Source organism: Trachypithecus francoisi, unplaced genomic scaffold, assembly GCF_009764315.1.
Source record: "Trachypithecus francoisi isolate TF-2019V2 unplaced genomic scaffold, Tfra_2.0 Lachesis_group15, whole genome shotgun sequence".
NCBI lineage: Eukaryota > Metazoa > Chordata > Mammalia > Primates > Cercopithecidae > Trachypithecus > Trachypithecus francoisi.
In genome coordinates, this window is record NW_022681460.1 from 37,456,725 (window position 1) to 37,473,251 (window position 16,527).

Genomic DNA, 16,527 nt, shown 5'->3' on the forward strand with positions numbered 1-16,527 from the left:
ATTATCACAGGTTTAAAATGAAAGCAATTAGTAAACCGTAAACATAAAAGGAAGCAGCTGTTAAAATAATATTTAATTTATCTATTAAAAAATAACTTTTCTCTACATTCATGAAAAAATTCAAGATTGATTACTAAAGTGCAATAATTAAAGAATCATTTCTAAAGATTTTCATGACAGAGTGTATTTCCTAAAATGTAGTTAAATGATCAATGTTAGATGAGAAAACCTAAGAGTGGATATGTACAATGCAATGCTGTAATAATCCAATTACTTTCCATAGTCCAGAAATAACATGCAATTTCCACACCTGGGAATATAGTAGGATGTTATTTATACAGTTTGATTCTGAATATGTAGTAAACTTTTTGTTTTCATTTCTGGGCCTATTATTTTTTCTTCCTCTATTTCTGAGTTAAAAGTGACATTCCTTTCAGTCTGCTGTTTGGCTTGACAAACAACATCTTTCCTCCTTCTCCTGGGATAGATTTGATTGAAGGGGATGCATCAGGTAGGGAAGTAAAAGTTTGTTTTCCGATTGCTCTGGCAGTGCCTGCTGCTGACTTCTCATACCGGACATGACAGCAGCTTCACAGGGTCTTTGCAATTTTACATGTCTTAAAAAAAGGGACATAAAATTTAAACCACTTATAGGAGCAATATGCAATCTGCATTGGAGGGAGAAGCAATTCTATTTAAGCTAAATCCCTCCTTTGAATTTGGCAAGTTTTCTGCTGAAGAATATTAACATTGAAAACTTGCTACATAAGAAAGGAACTGTGTTGTTTAGAAGAATAATTATATATATATATATATATATATAATATATATATATATATATATATAACCATTGCCTGCTAGAACACAACACATTGATTTGGTGGTTGTATTCTCAGTCCTTAGAAACACTAATTTGACTATTTATTTAGATATAATGCTCCTTCCACTGTTTCTTGAAAAGGAGAGATTATATTTGAAACTGGAAAATGTTGTCAACTCCATGAATTAAATACAAAATAGCAAGCTCATTTGGTGAAAATAGAGTGGAATAATATTCTGATAGGCAAGACTTTCTTTTCTGTTAGAAAATGTTATTTAAACCACTTGCCTTTAGTCAACTGATCTTCAACAAGGTTGAGAAGAATCCATGATGAAAAAAGAATAGTCTCTGTATTAATCTGTTCTCACACTGCTTATAAAAACATACCTGTGACTGGGTAATTTATAAAGAAAAGGAGGTTTAATGAAGTCACAGTTCCACATGCTGAGGAGGCCTCACAATCATGGCAGAAGGTGAGGAAGAGCATAGTCACGTCTTACATAAGGAGAGGCCAGAGACAGCCTGTGCAGGGGAACCTCCCTTTATAAACCTACCAGATCTCATGAGACTTATTCACTATCATGAGAACAGCATGGGAAAGACCCGCTCCCATGATGTGATTACCTCCCACAGGGTCCTATGACACATGGAAATTATGGGAGCTACAATTCAAGATGAGATTTGATTGGCGACACAGTCAAACCATGTCAGTCTCTTCAGCAAATGATACTGCGGGAAACTGGACATCCACATGAAAAATAAGAAAATTGAGCCCTAATCTTACACCCTACACAAAAATCAGCTCAAAGTGGACTAAATACTTAAACACAAGACCAAAAACTGTAAAACTCTGAGAAGAAAATACAGAAAATAAACTGCTGAACATTAGTCTTGGCAATGGTTTCATAGGTATGCCACCCAAAAGCACAGACAACGAAAATAAAAATAAGCAAGTGGGACCACATCAATTTAAAATTCTTCTGAATAGCAAGGAAAACAATCAGCAGAGTGAAAAGGCAGCCTACATAATGAGCGAACATATTTGCAAACCATACATCTGAAAAGGAGTTAATCTCTAAAATATAAGGAGCACTTACAACTCAAAGAAACAACCTAACAACCTGATTAAAACATAGGCTAAGGATTTCAACAGGTATTTTTCCAAAGAAGATATGCAAATGGCTATAGGTACATTTTAAAATGTTCCAAGTTGCTAATCCTCACGGGAATACAACTCAAAACCGCCATGAGTTATCACCTCATACCTATCAAGATACCTATTATTTTTAAAAAATCAAAGATAACAAGTGATTGTGAGAATGTGGAGAAATTGGAACCTTGTACAATGTTGGTGGGAAAGAAAAATAGTGCAGCCAATATGGAAAAGAGTATACAGAGTACTCAAATAATTAAAAATAGAATTACTATATGGACCTACAAAAATACTAAAGAGAGTCTATGCTGAAATGAAAGAGCAATTAACACTAAAAATCTACTTATAGAAATAAAGTACAGCAAAAGAGGCAATTCACTAAGTATAAAAATATTATCAATATATATTTGTAGATCCTTTTTCTATAAATTTAAAAGATAACTACATGTAAAAAAAATTATTATAAATCTCTTTCCATAGTTATACCATGTGTAAAATGTCATCTGTATAAAATAGTAAGCACAAAAGTGGGAAAGATAATGGAGCTATATTAGCAGAAAGTTTCTGGATACTCTTATAGTTAAGTTGGTACTAGTTTTAACTGGCTTTTATAAGTTAACTAGCTTTTATAAGTTGAGAACTTAAATGTAACTCAAAACATAGTAAGATAAATGACAAAGAAATTTAAATCTTACTCTCATAAATGTATATTTCATTCAAATAAGTCAATGATGGAAGAATAGAGGAACAAAAATACTAAAGATTTTTGGAACACAAAAAGCAAAATTGCAGACATAAATTGTAATTTCTCAGTAATTATGTGAATGAATTAAACACTCCAATTAAAAACATGAATTTGCATAATAGATTTTTAAATAAAGTTGATTCAACTATCTGCTATCTACAAAACAGTTTATTTTCAAAGACACCAAAAGATTAAAAGGAAAATAATGAATTAATATATATTATGCAAACAGAAAACCATGACAAAGTATGGCTAAACTGGTATCAGTAAAACAAAAAACAAGTCTTTAATACAAAAAATATTACTATGGACAAAGAAGAACATTTTTAATAATAAAAATGCTGCCACAGTTTAAATGTTTGTGTTTCCTCTAAATTCTTATGTTGAAACCTAATTACCAACATGATGTATTAAGAACTGCACCATTTAGGAGGTAATTTATGGGGCTCTGCCCTCATAAATAAGATTAGTACCCTTAAAAAGGAGACTCCAGAGACCTGCTTTGCCTCTCCCACTAGGTGAGGACACAGCTAAAAGGTGCCATCTGTGTACCAGAAGACGTACCCTCACTATAAACTAAATCTGCTGATGCCTTAATTACAGTGAATTACAATTAACAGCTGTATGCTAATATATTAGATAACCTAGATAAAATGGACAAATTCCTAGAAAGACACAAATTGGCAAAACTGACTCAAGAAAAAATAGAATATTTGCATAGATGTATATTAACTAAATAGATTGAATAATAAATAACCTTTCACAAAGAAAATACCAAGACCAATGAGCAGAGCAAGATGGTGGAATAGAAGCCAACACTGGTTGTACTCCCTGCCCCATGGGAACACCAAATTTTAACAACTATTTGCATACAGAAAAGCCCCATCACAGGAACCAAAAATCAGATGAGCAATCATACTACCTGGTACCTGGTTTTAACTTCATATTGTTGCAAGAGGCATAGAAGAGTGCAGGAGAGACAGTCTTCAATTGCCAATGCCTTCCCTCTCCCACCCACCAACAGTTGCCATCCACGCAGGTGTAGAGAATCTATCAGGTGTAGAGAATCTACACCTGAGTGAGGTAGAACACAGCAGCCGGGGGACATTAAATTAGACTCAGTGCTACTCTGTTATGGTGGAGAATAAGGTCTAAGATTTAAGTATTTAATCCATTTTGATTTGATTTTTATATATGTCAAGAGATATGGGTCTAGTTTTATTTTTCTACCTATGGTTATACAGTTTTCCCAGCACCATTTATTGAATGGGGAAACTCTCCAGGACACTGGTCTGGGAAAAAAAATTTTGAGCAATACCCTGTAAGCTCAGGCAACCAAAGCAAAAATGGACAAATGGGAACACATCAAATCAAAAAGCTTCTGCACATCAAGGGAAACAACCCACAAAGTGAAGAAACAACTCACAGAATGGGAGAACTGCAAACTATTCATCTGACATTGGATTAATAACCAGAATATATAAACAGCTCAAACAACTTTATAGGAAAAAAGTCTAATAATCCAATGAAACAAATTGGCAAATAATTCGAATAGACACTTCTCAAAAGAAGATATACAAATGGCAAATGGGCATATAAAAAGTGCTCAGGCCAGGTGTGGTGGCTCATATCTGTAATCCCAGCACTTTGGGAGACCTAGGCGGGTGGATCACTTGAGGTCAGAAGTTCGAGACCAGTCTAGCCAACATGGTAAAACCTCGTTCCTACTAAAAATATAAAAATTACCTGGGGATGGTTTTGGGCATCTGTAATCCCAGCTACTCAGGAGGCTGAAGCAGGAGAATTGTTTGAACCCAGGAGACGGAGGTTGCAGTGACCTGACACGGTGCCATTGCACTCCAGCCTAGGCGACAGAGTGAGACTCTTTCTCAAAAAAAAAAAAAAAAAAAAAAAAACTCAAGCTCATTGATCGTAAAAAAGTGCAAATCAAAATGACAGTGAGATATCATCTTGTTCCAGTTAAAATGGCTCTTATCAAAAATACAAGGAATAACAAGTGCTGGAGAGCTTGTAAAGAAAAGAAACCCTCATACACTGTTAGTGGCGAAATGAGTTAATACAACTGCTGTGATGAACAGTTTGGAGGTTTCTCAAAAATCTAAAAATAGAGCTGCCATACGATCCAGCAGTCCCACTTGGTATATACCCAAAATAAAGAAAATCAGTATATACTGGTGCGTATTAAACAGACGTGTTGGGAGAGGTGGGGATGGTTTGGGTTACAAAAATATAGATAAGGCAATGAATAATGTTTAGTATTTGAAAGAATGACAATTCTTAGTATTTCATAGCACAGAAATACTAAATGTTTCGTGTTTGATAGCACTATAGTCAAAACAATTTAATTGTACATTTAAAATGATTAAAAGATTATAGTTGGACTATTTGTAACACAAAGGATAAAAAAGAGTTTGACTCAATTACCTCTGCCGTTGCAATCAATACACAATGAATATGCACAGCCTAGTTCAGGGATACCAGGAGGTACAGTAGAGGTATATGGAGCAAGGACATCCCAGGTATGCCTAGCCTAAAGATGATCTGCACCTGATCTTCAGGCAATGATTATGTGTGGGTACTAAATAAATGCTTGTTGTAAACCACTGATACTATGTGATTTATTTTACGTAGTAACAAATCAGTTCACCTCTATTCTGTCTTTTCTCTCAGCTCTCCTTAAAGTTTAAGATTAACTGAATTATTTGATCTCAAAAAACTTTCACTATTCTAAAAAATACCAATTATAGTACTAGATCATTGAAACCATCTTGAAAAGAGAAAGAACAAAATACAATTCATAGATTCAATTAGATATAAATAACTTATTGACACATCACAAATTTTAGTATAGAATGTAAAATAAATTTATGGAAATCAAAACATTTTTAAAAATTATCACTGATTTCATTTCATTACTCAACCTGAAATGGGTTTTATTGTCCTAAATATTCTTGCTAAAACTCTTTTGTCTTTCCAAATTCAAATATCTTTTCTGCCATGAATATAAACTTTTTTTAAAAAAGTAATATCAAATTAGATTGTAAATTGTCTTAAAGATGACATAGACTTTATTTCCGTATGTGGATTTAGTTAGAAAATCTTTCATTTTTTATTTTTTATTTTTATGAGATGAAGTTTCACTCTTATCACCCAGGCTGGAGTGCAATGGTGCGACCTCTACTCACTGCTACCTCTGCCTCCCAAGTTCAAGAGATTCTCTTGCCTCAGCTTCCAGAGTAGCTGCGATTACAGGTGCCCACTACCACACTGGGCTCATTTTTTTGTTTAATTTTTATTTTTTGTAGAGACAGGTTTTATGATGTTGGCCAGGCTGATCTCAAACTCTGAACTCAGGTGATCCACCTGCCTTGGCCTCCCAAAGTGCTGGGATTACAGGCGTGAGCCACCGTGCCTGGCAGCAGAATATTTCAACTCATTGTCTAAAACTAACTGCATGTATAAGTCTAGTTGATTAAATGCAATTTCTATTTTAAAAATTTATAAAATTAGTTACATTTAGGTCACTAATTGGTTGATCTAATGAGATTTTATTTCATATAATTTTGCTTAATCAATTTTCTTATTTTTTTCACATTGAATAAATCGTTTTAATCTCTGAATTAACATTTTTATAAAATACAAAATATTGTGACTGATAAAGAGTTCCTTTTAGAAGGGTCTGCTTCTAACCCTCTGAGATTGTAGCTAATGCTGATTTCAGGTCTTTTTCTTTTAAGCTATACATTTTTTGTCTCATTAGAAGAATTATAGAAATATTGGTGTTTTGCATGGAGTTAGAAATCCTTTTTTGGCACATCTTAATGACTAAGCAATATCTATGCACAAATGCACACGCCCAGATTGAATTTTTTAAACCTTAAAAAACCAAAACAAAAAAAGCCATAAAATGTGGTTGTCTAATGGGAATCTCTGACAGTTTTCACTGTGTTTGAGGCTCTGAAGTGAATTTAAGTTTATATAATCTCATATTAAAGCAAAAGGAAATAAGGTAGAAAAATACTTTATTTAAGACTTAGATTTCTGAGGTTAATTTAATGTCTCATGTTCAGTAATCTCAGGTCCCTTAGCAACAAAATATTGTTTATCATTGAGAAAAATTGTCATGCACCTGTTAGAGACACTGCTGATTTAACGAACAATGATTTTTGAAGTGGAGGAAGGTGGTCTCCTCCCAATCTAAGTTCCCTAGATCCTTGATAGCCACCAGTTACCCTATCCTTTGCACTCAAGAACATATTTTATACACTCAGTTTGAAGTTTTACATGAGACAGATGCCATGCCTTTGGGAATGATTTTTAAAACTGTGTAGTTACTCTGTGCCAAACTGAGCCAGGAGCACACCACAGATGTTTTGTTACCTGTTTACTTTCAAATTCTAGCTTGGAAAACAATTAGTCAAGATATATAAAAGAAGAAATCATTTTACTCGCTTACATTTTCAAAATATTTTCTCTAATTCACATAGTCAAGTTAATATTTTTTGAAGAAATCCATTGTGTCAAGCAAAATAATGAACCCAAAAGATACTCATGCCATAATCCACAGTATTTGTGATATGTTACCTTACATAGTACAAGGCACTTTGTAGATATTAAAGATATTGAAATGGTAATATTATCTTAAATATACAGGTTGACTCGCTATAATCACAAAAGTCCTTTTAAGAGGAAGGCAAGAGATATGATAAAGGAAGCAGAAATCAAAATAATGTAGGGTTAGGAGCCAAGGAAAGAGGGCAGCCTCCAAAAGCTACAAAAAGCCAGGTAACAGATTCTCCCTAAAAACTCCAGAAAGAATGCTGCCCTGCCATATCTTCATTTTAGCCAAGTGAAACTGATTTTCTTAAGTACATGGGAAGTTATATCACCTTCTTATATGTGAATACTCAATTATAGCTCACATGAAAGTAGCAGCTTGTATTTAAATTATTGTACTGCTTTTAAAATCTATATGACACAATCAACAATCTTTCCTTGACTAATCAAAAATAGGGAATGCAAGTCCTCTTCCAGAGTGCCAGGCTACAGTAGATTTAGTAGATCTTCAAGTCTCCCTCCGATAAATGTTTATAAAAGGAGTTAAACAACCGCTTCTTTTCTGACAATTCAGTCATCCCTGATCATTAACATGAGAACCATAACTTTTGATCATTTATCCACTTAAGGTTATTGCTGGGTTTCTGATGCATAACTATGAAATAATAAATTCGTGTTGGTTTAAGTCACTAAGTTTGTGTTAATTTGTAAACAAGGAAATGAGAAACTAATATTCTTATAATCTCATTCGGTGTGTTTTGTTTTTTTGTTTGTTTGTTTTGCCTTCTATAATACTATAATCATTAAGCGAGAATACATCCAAGGAGGCTGAACAAAAAAATCATAGGCCCTGATGGACCCTTCCAAAAGATATACAGACACTGATTTAAATGATCCTTACATTTAGCTTTTCAGCTGTGATGCTTTTATTACATTCAAACATAGGCAAACAAAATTATTTTAGTGTGTGCTTAGTAATAGAATCTGTGTATATTTTTCATTTGCTCCTAAAATAGAAATCATCTTTCAGCAGCTTTTTTCTTACAATAAATGACAATGAGGGTGGTAGATATGCGTTTATTTTAAAATCTTTGCAGTATGTCTATTATAACGCTCTATCATCTAAAACTCGTTATCAGTTTTTAAACATTAGTTCCGAGAGCAAGATAATGAATATGAAAGAGTATATATGCATCTACATGTGCGCACACACACACACACAACTTTCTTAGCAACCAGATATAAATTAGGCATCAGAAGACGCTCAAGGAGAAGCATGTTTTTCTCACCAAATCTGAAAATACATTTTCAGAACACCTCAATTGCCTCATTGTTAAAACTGGAAGAGATTGAAAAACAGTATTTATGATAGCAGAAAAGGAGACAATAATGGTGTATGATGTATACAAATTGTTTAGCCAAATGTCCTGTAATATATTTGACCCCTGCTACCTCCATTATTTTGTCACTCAAAAAAAAAAAAAACAGAGAATGAGTAGTCCATTGATTTAAAAAATGTGAATTTAAGTATCTCAGTTTGTCAATAGAAGCAAGAGACACAGAATTTCAGGATATGTTTTTTTTCTACTTAGATGTAACACATTCTCTCATTTCTAGATGAATTATAAACAATTCATCTTGTGAACGCTCCCCATTTTTCTCTAACCTAATTTTCCTATAATGATTTCTTTCTCCTTTCCTTTGCTATCTACCGTAGCTTAATTTTCCAAAATTAAAACCCACATATGGGTTTGATCAGTGATTACAGTTGTAAGTAATAAACTATATTGTTTTTGTTTAAACTGCATAATTTTTGGCCCCTAGTTCAAAAGTACACTGTAGATGGCCAGAGAAGAACACTTTCTGTTTCAAAACTGAAGAGAATGAGAAAATATTTAATTGAACATCAATTAATCTATTCACTTAAATATTTATTCAGTATCAAATGTATGGCAGAGACTGGCTGGAGAAACATCAGTGAAAAACAGACAAAGTTTGTCCGCATGGATCTTAAATCCATTGTTCAGAATATTAAAAATGCTGTCCAGATAGTTCATCTGATAATAATAGTTTTTATTTATATAATTGTACTGCTCTTAAAACCTGTATGACAGAATCCACAATACCTCCATGACTAGTCAAAAATAGGGAATGCAAGTCTTCTTCCAGAGTGCCATGCAATAGACTTGGAATATCCTCAAGTCTCCCTCTGATAAGTGTTTCTAAAAGAAGGTAAACAACCTCTTCTGTCCTGAATTATAAATCAGCCTTCCCTAATTATTAATAAGAGAACCATGAATTTGATAACTTATCCACTTAAGGTTATACCTGTCTTTTCTAAACTTTCCTTGAAAGAAAGTAGAATGGAATTCTTTGGCTAGGTTCAGCAGGTGTCACAAAATTACACAGATTCACCTTCCGTTCACTTGCGAGAGGCAGTAAAGCTTATTTTTGCAAATTTTTGGTTTACATAGAAAACCAAGAACTACCAGCTGACATTGATTACATAATTAATCTAGCACATGTTAACTATCAACTGGTAATTCTTAATGTAATTCTTCAAAATCTGGAACTACAACAATCATTGTCCTTCAAAACTTTAAGAAAAGAACTTTTTACATGACAATGTTTTCTTTTGATTAGATGCTTATAAATTCTTTCATTTATTTTCCCTTTTCTGTCTCTATTCTACTTCTACTGACATGTTCTTTCCTTTGTGGGTGTAAGATATTTTTATAAATTTTTAAAAATGTGGATAGCCCTTTCTTGCCTTATATATGGGTTAATACTTTTTTAGTTTTTTCTTTAAATTTTAACTTAGTTTATGTAGTTTCAGCCAAGGTAATTTTATTGGCATTGCGCTTAATTCGTATATAAATTTAGAAAGAATTGGTAAAGTTATGTGATTGAGTGTTCACATATAAGAAGGTGGTATAACTTTCCACTTAAGCAAATTTTATGACTATTAGGAGATGTTTAGACCTTTCTTGATACAAATTCTATACTTCTTCCATTCACTTCGTTCCTTGGTATTTTATATTTTTGCTTATTATTATGAATGTGGCTATTTAAATCAATACATTTTACAAATGCAATTTATAGGCATATATTAAATATTTGAGCCTGTGTATTTATTTTGTAGTGACTTTATTTAGTTACGGAGTCATTTTTGTCTGATATTTAATATTGAGATATTTAATATTATGATTCTAGTTAAAACTCATTTATGCAAAAAAAGGTAAGGAAACTGGTCCATGATAGATTCCATCCTCAATCTTAGGATTCAATAACATTTCAGGATACATCCAGATAATGCTTACTTTTCATGAACGTTGCAAAATACTGAGCCCCTATGTTCCACATGTCTATAGAAATTATAAACTATAGAGTTGGCTGCCTAATGCAATGGCTACTAGCCACGTTACTAATTAAATGTAAGTTAATTTAAATTAAATAAAATTAAAAATTCAGTTTCTCGTTTGCGTCACGTTGGACAGGTTTAAGTGTTTACCAGTCACGTCTGGCTGGTGGAAACAGTATTGAACAGCACAGAAGAATATTTCTATTATTGGAGAAATGTTCGATTGGACAATGTGGGCAAAGTACTTAAGTGCTATGGAATCAATGTCTGCCTGTCTTTGGATTTGGATTTCATCATTGTAATTGCCATTTATATGTGTTAAGTAGACTGGATTAAGGGATACCCAGATAACTGGTAAAAAATTATGCCTGGGCCGGGCGCGGTGGCTCAAGCCTGTAATCCCAGCACTTTGGGAGGCCGAGATGGGCGGATCACGAGGTCAGGAGATCGAGACCATCCTGGCTAACACGGTGAAATCCCGTCTCTCCTAAAAATACAAAAAACTAGCCGGGCGAGGTGGCGGGCGCCTGTAGTCCCAGCTACTTGGGAGGCTGAGGCAGGAGAATGGCGTAAACCCGGGAAGCGGAGCTTGCAGAGAGCTGAGATCCAGCCACTTCACTCCAGCCTGGCGACAGAGCAAGACTCCGTCTCAAAAAAAAAAAAAAAAAAAAAAAAAGATTATGCCTGGCTTTCTAGAAGAGTTTAACACTTCTTTGTTTGTTTGTTTGTTTGTTTGTTTGTTTAAACTTTTAAGTTCAGGCATACATGTGCAGAGACTAACATCTGAATCATTACGCTGAGTAAAGAAAACTTGTTCTCATCAATGTGGATAGGCATCATCCAATCCATTGAGGGGTCAGATAGAACAAAAAGGCAGAAGAAGGTCAAATTCACTCTTTTTCTTGAGCTGAGGCATCCATCTTCTCCTGTCTTCAGACATTGCAGCTCTTTGTTTTCAGCCTTTAGGATCTGAGACTTGAACCAGTGCCTTATATCCTCCACTCCAATCCCCAGAGTTCTCAGGTTATCGGTCTAGGACTAGGAGTTTTACCATCGGCTCCCCTACTTTTCAGGTTTTTGGATTCAGACTGAATTGCCCCACCAGCTTTCCTGAGTCCCCAGCTTGCAGACAGCACATTAAGAAACTTCCCAGGCTCCATAATCATATGAGACAGTTGTCACGACAATCTCTTATATATCTACAAACTAAGACATTAATTATTCCATCATTATTATTACAACTGCTACTACTGTTATTCCTAGATTCATAAAATTTAAGTTATGGTTAATTTTCTTAAAAATGTATTGCAGTTCAGTTGTTCCAAATATATACTTTGGTTTATTTGAATTGATTGCCTTTACAAACGTGGCTTTCTTCTTTATCTCTCTCATGTTATGTTTGTCTTCCTGTAAGCACCAAGATATTTGGGTAGGTGCTGTATTTATCTAAGGAGAATGAAGACAGACTATTCTGAGAGTTGTAAGACTATAATCAAATACTACTTAGTCAAAGTGCAGTGACTTCTTTTTGTATATGTTCCTAAGTCCACAGGCTCTGTGTCCAGTCTCGTCCTATCCCTACATATGCTCTCCAGGTACAAATATAATTGTAGTAAATTACTTTTAGGCAACTGCCACATTGACTCAGTACTATAAAAAGTCACCCTGTAGTAGGTCCATACGTTCAAAGGTTTTAGCATTTTAAGAAGACCAGGGAGACTTCTGGAAGCAACATTTTCTCTGCTTGGATTCTTTTTTTTTTAAATGAGTTTTGAAACTACTTGCAAGTGGGCAAGCCTTTTCTACCTAGCTTTTTAATTGGCCTGATCTTAGATTTAGCTACATATTGTGTTACATTCTGCATTTTTCTAGAAGGTTCCACTTTCTGAGTTTGGGGAATGGTGTCTATAATAGTTTCCTAGAACTGCCTTAACAAATTACCACACTTAGGGAGGCTTAAAATAACATGTATTTATTCTACAGACGCTGGAAGTCCAAAATTGAGACAACGGAAGGGCTTGCTCTCTATGAAGGCAGTAGGAAGAATCTGTTCAGTTCCCTTCCTTTAGCTCCTAGAGTTGCCAGCATTACTTGGCCTTCACTGGTTTGTAGATACTTCTCAGCAATCTCTGCCTCTGTCACTGCATGACATTCTTTAGTGTATCTGTTTCTTCTTTTATAAATATATCAGTCATAAAAAAGATTTACGTTTCACATTTTTTCAGTGTGATTTCATCTTAGTTACATCTGCAATGACTGAATTTTCAAATAAGGTCATATTCTGAGATTCTGGGAAAAAACGGTAATTTGGAAGTAACACAATTCAATCCGTACTCTCTCTAACTACTCTCTACTAGAAGGTGTGGTCTTCCACATGCGGAAAGCGTTTTCCCCGTTATGAATTAATTTGACCACTTGAATCCTCAGGCCAATAGACTTGCTAATGATCATTGTTCATCTGAGGTAGCAATATAATTTTGTAATTTTGTAAATTATTTTTCATTTCAATAAGTTTTTAGGGAACAAATAGTGTTTTGTTACATTAATAAATTCTTTATTGGTGATTTCTGAGATTTTGGTGCACCCATCACTCAAGCAGTATACAGCATACCCAATGTATAGTCTTTTATCCCTCGTCACTCCCAACCCTTTCCACTGAAAGTCCAACATATCCTTCTTTTTTTTTTTTTTTTTTTGAGACGGAGTCTCGCTCTGTCGCCCAGGCTGGAGTGCAGTGGCTGGATCTCAGCTCACTGCAAGCTCTGCTTCCCGGGTTTACGCCATTCTCCTGCCTCAGCCTCCCGAGTAGCTGGGACTACAGGCGCCTGCCACCTCGCCCGGCTAGTTTTTTTTTTTTTTTTTTGTATTTTTTAGTAGAGACGGGGTTTCACCGTGTTAGCCATGATGGTCTCGATCTCCTGACCTCGTGATCCGCCCGTCTCGGCCTCCCAAAGTGCTGGGATTATAGGCTTGAGCCACCGCGCCCGGCCCAACATATCCTTCTTATGTCTTTGTATCTTCATAGCTTCGTTCCCACATATTAGTGAGAACATACAATGTTTAGTCGTCCATTCCTGATTTACTTCACTTAGAATAAGTCTCCAATTCCATACAGATTGCTGAAAAAGCCATTATTTTATTTCTTCTTGTTGCTGAATACTATTCAATGGTGTGTGTGTGTGTGTGTGTGTGTGTATACATATATATTTATTTGTATATATAATTTTCTTTATCCATTAGTTGATTGACGGGCATTTGGGCTGGTTCCATGTTTTTACAATTGCAAATTGTACAATTGCACTGCTATAAACATGTCTGTATAAGTATATTTTTGTATAATGATGTCTTTTTGAGGTAGCAGTATAATTCTGAATGAAATGCACTTTGTCTCTTTCGTGGGCCCTAAGTAAGTACCTTGAATTGCTGCCCTTCAAGTTTATATTGAATTCCTACAGCTTCATGAAATTTCTTCACTGTATTATTGAGAATCTAGTCCAGAAAGTCTCCTCTTTGATGTTTGACATGTATTTTCCCTTCCATTGCTACTTTGGTGGCTTTGAAATGCCATTAATTCATGACAGTGAATAGGGTAATAGATTTCTTTTTATTTTTTTCAATTCCACAGGTTATTGGAGAACAGGTGGTGTTTGGTTGCATGAGTAAGTTCTTTGGTGGTGATTTGCTAGATTTTATTGCACCCATCACCCAAGCAGTATGCACTGCACCCTCTTTGTTGTCTTCTATTCTTCACCTCCTTCCCACCCTTTCCCCAAGTCCCCAAAGTCCACTGTGTTATTCTTATGCCTTTGCATTGGCATAGCTTAGCTCATACTTATGAGTGAGAACATACAATGTTTGGTTTTCCATTTCTGAGTTATTCACTTAGAATAACAGTCTCCAATCTCATCCAGGTCACTGTGAATGCCATTAACTCATTCCTTTTAATGGCTGAGTAGTATTCCTATATATATAAATATATATATAGAGGAATATATACATACACATATGTGTATATATATTATATGTATAAAATCACAGTTTCTTTATTCATGTTGATTGAAGGGGATTTGTGTTGGTTCCACATTTTTGCAATTGCAAACTATGCTGCTATAAACATACATGTGCATGTATCTTTTTTGTATAATGATTTCTTTTCCCCTGGGTAGATACCCAGTACTGGGATCGCTAGATCAAATGGTAGTTCTATTTTTAGTTATTTAAGGAATCTCCACACTGTTCTCAATACTGGTTGTACTAGTTTACATTCCCACCAGCAGTACAGAAGCATTCTCTGTTCACCACATCCACGCCAACGTCTACTATTTTTGGATTTGTTGATTTTGATTATGGCCATTCATTTTTTTTTTGGAGATGGAGTTTTGCTCCGTTGCCAAGGCTGGAGTGCAGCAGTGCAATACCGACTCATTGCAAGCTCCGCCTCCCAGGTTCACGCCATTCTCTTGCCTCAGCCTCCCCAGTAGCTGGGACTACAGGTGCCTCCACCATGTCCAGCGAATTTTTTTGTATTTTTAGTAGAGATGGGGTTTTGCTATGTTAGGCAGAATGGTCTCAATCTCCTGACCTCGTGATCCACCTGTGATTATGGCCATTCTTACAGGAGTAAGGTGGTATATGGCACTGTAGTTTTCATTTGTATTTCCCTGATCATTAGTGATGTTGAGCAGTTTTTTTCATGTTTGCTGGCCATTTGCGTATCTTCTTTTGAGACCTGTCTATTCATGTCCTTAGTCCACTTTTTGATGGGATTTTTTTTTTTCTTGTTAATTTGTTTGAGTTGATCGTAGATTCTGGATATTAGTCCTTTGTCAGATGTATAGATTGTGAAGACTTTTTTTCCACTCCATGAGTTGTCTGTTTACTCTGCTGACTATTCCTTTTGCTGTACAGAAGCTCATTAGTGGCCGGGAGTGGTGGCTCATGCCTTTAATCCCAGCACTTCGAGAGACCAAGGGGGGCAGATCACAAGGTCAGGAGATTGAGACCCTACTGGCTAACATGGTAAAACCCTGTCTCTACTAAAAGTGCAAAAAATTAGCCCGGCATGGTGGTGGGCACCTGTGGTCCCAGCTAGTTGGGATGCTGAGGCAGGAGAATGGCGTGAACCCAGGAGGCAGAGCTTGCAGTGAGCCGAGATCGATCAAGCCACTGCACCACTGAAGCCTGGGAGACAGAGTGAGAGTGAGACTCCATCTCACAAAAAAAAAAAAAAAAAAAAAAAAAAAAAAGCTCTTTAGTTTAATTAAGTCCCAGAAATTTATCTTTGTTTTTATTGCATTTGTTTTTGGGTTCTTGGTCATAAAATCCTTGTCTAAGCCAATGTCTAGAAAAGTTTTTCCAATGTTCTAGAATTTTTATAGTTTCAGCCCTTAATCCATCTTGAGTTGATTTTTGTATAAGGTGAGAGATAAGAATTTCATTCATTCTTTTACATGTGGCTAGCCAATTATTCCAGGACCATTTGTTGAAAAGGGCGTTCTTTCCCCACTTTATGTTTCTGTTTTCTTTGTCAAAGATAAGTTAGCTGTAACTATTTAATTTCTGGGTTCCTTGTTCTGTTTCATTGGTCTATGTACCTATTTTTCTGCCAGTACCATGCTGTTTTGGTGACTATAGCCTTATAGTATAGTTTGAAATTAGGTAATGTGATGCCTCCAGATTTGTTGCTTTTGCTTAGTCTTGCTTTGGCTCTGTGGGCTCTTTTTGGTTCCATATGAATTTTATAATTGTCTTTCCTAATTTTGTGAGTAATGATGGTGGTATTTTGATGGGAATTTCATCGAATTTGTAGATTGCTTTTGCCATTATGGTCATTTTCACAATGTTGATTCGACCCATCCATGAACATGGGA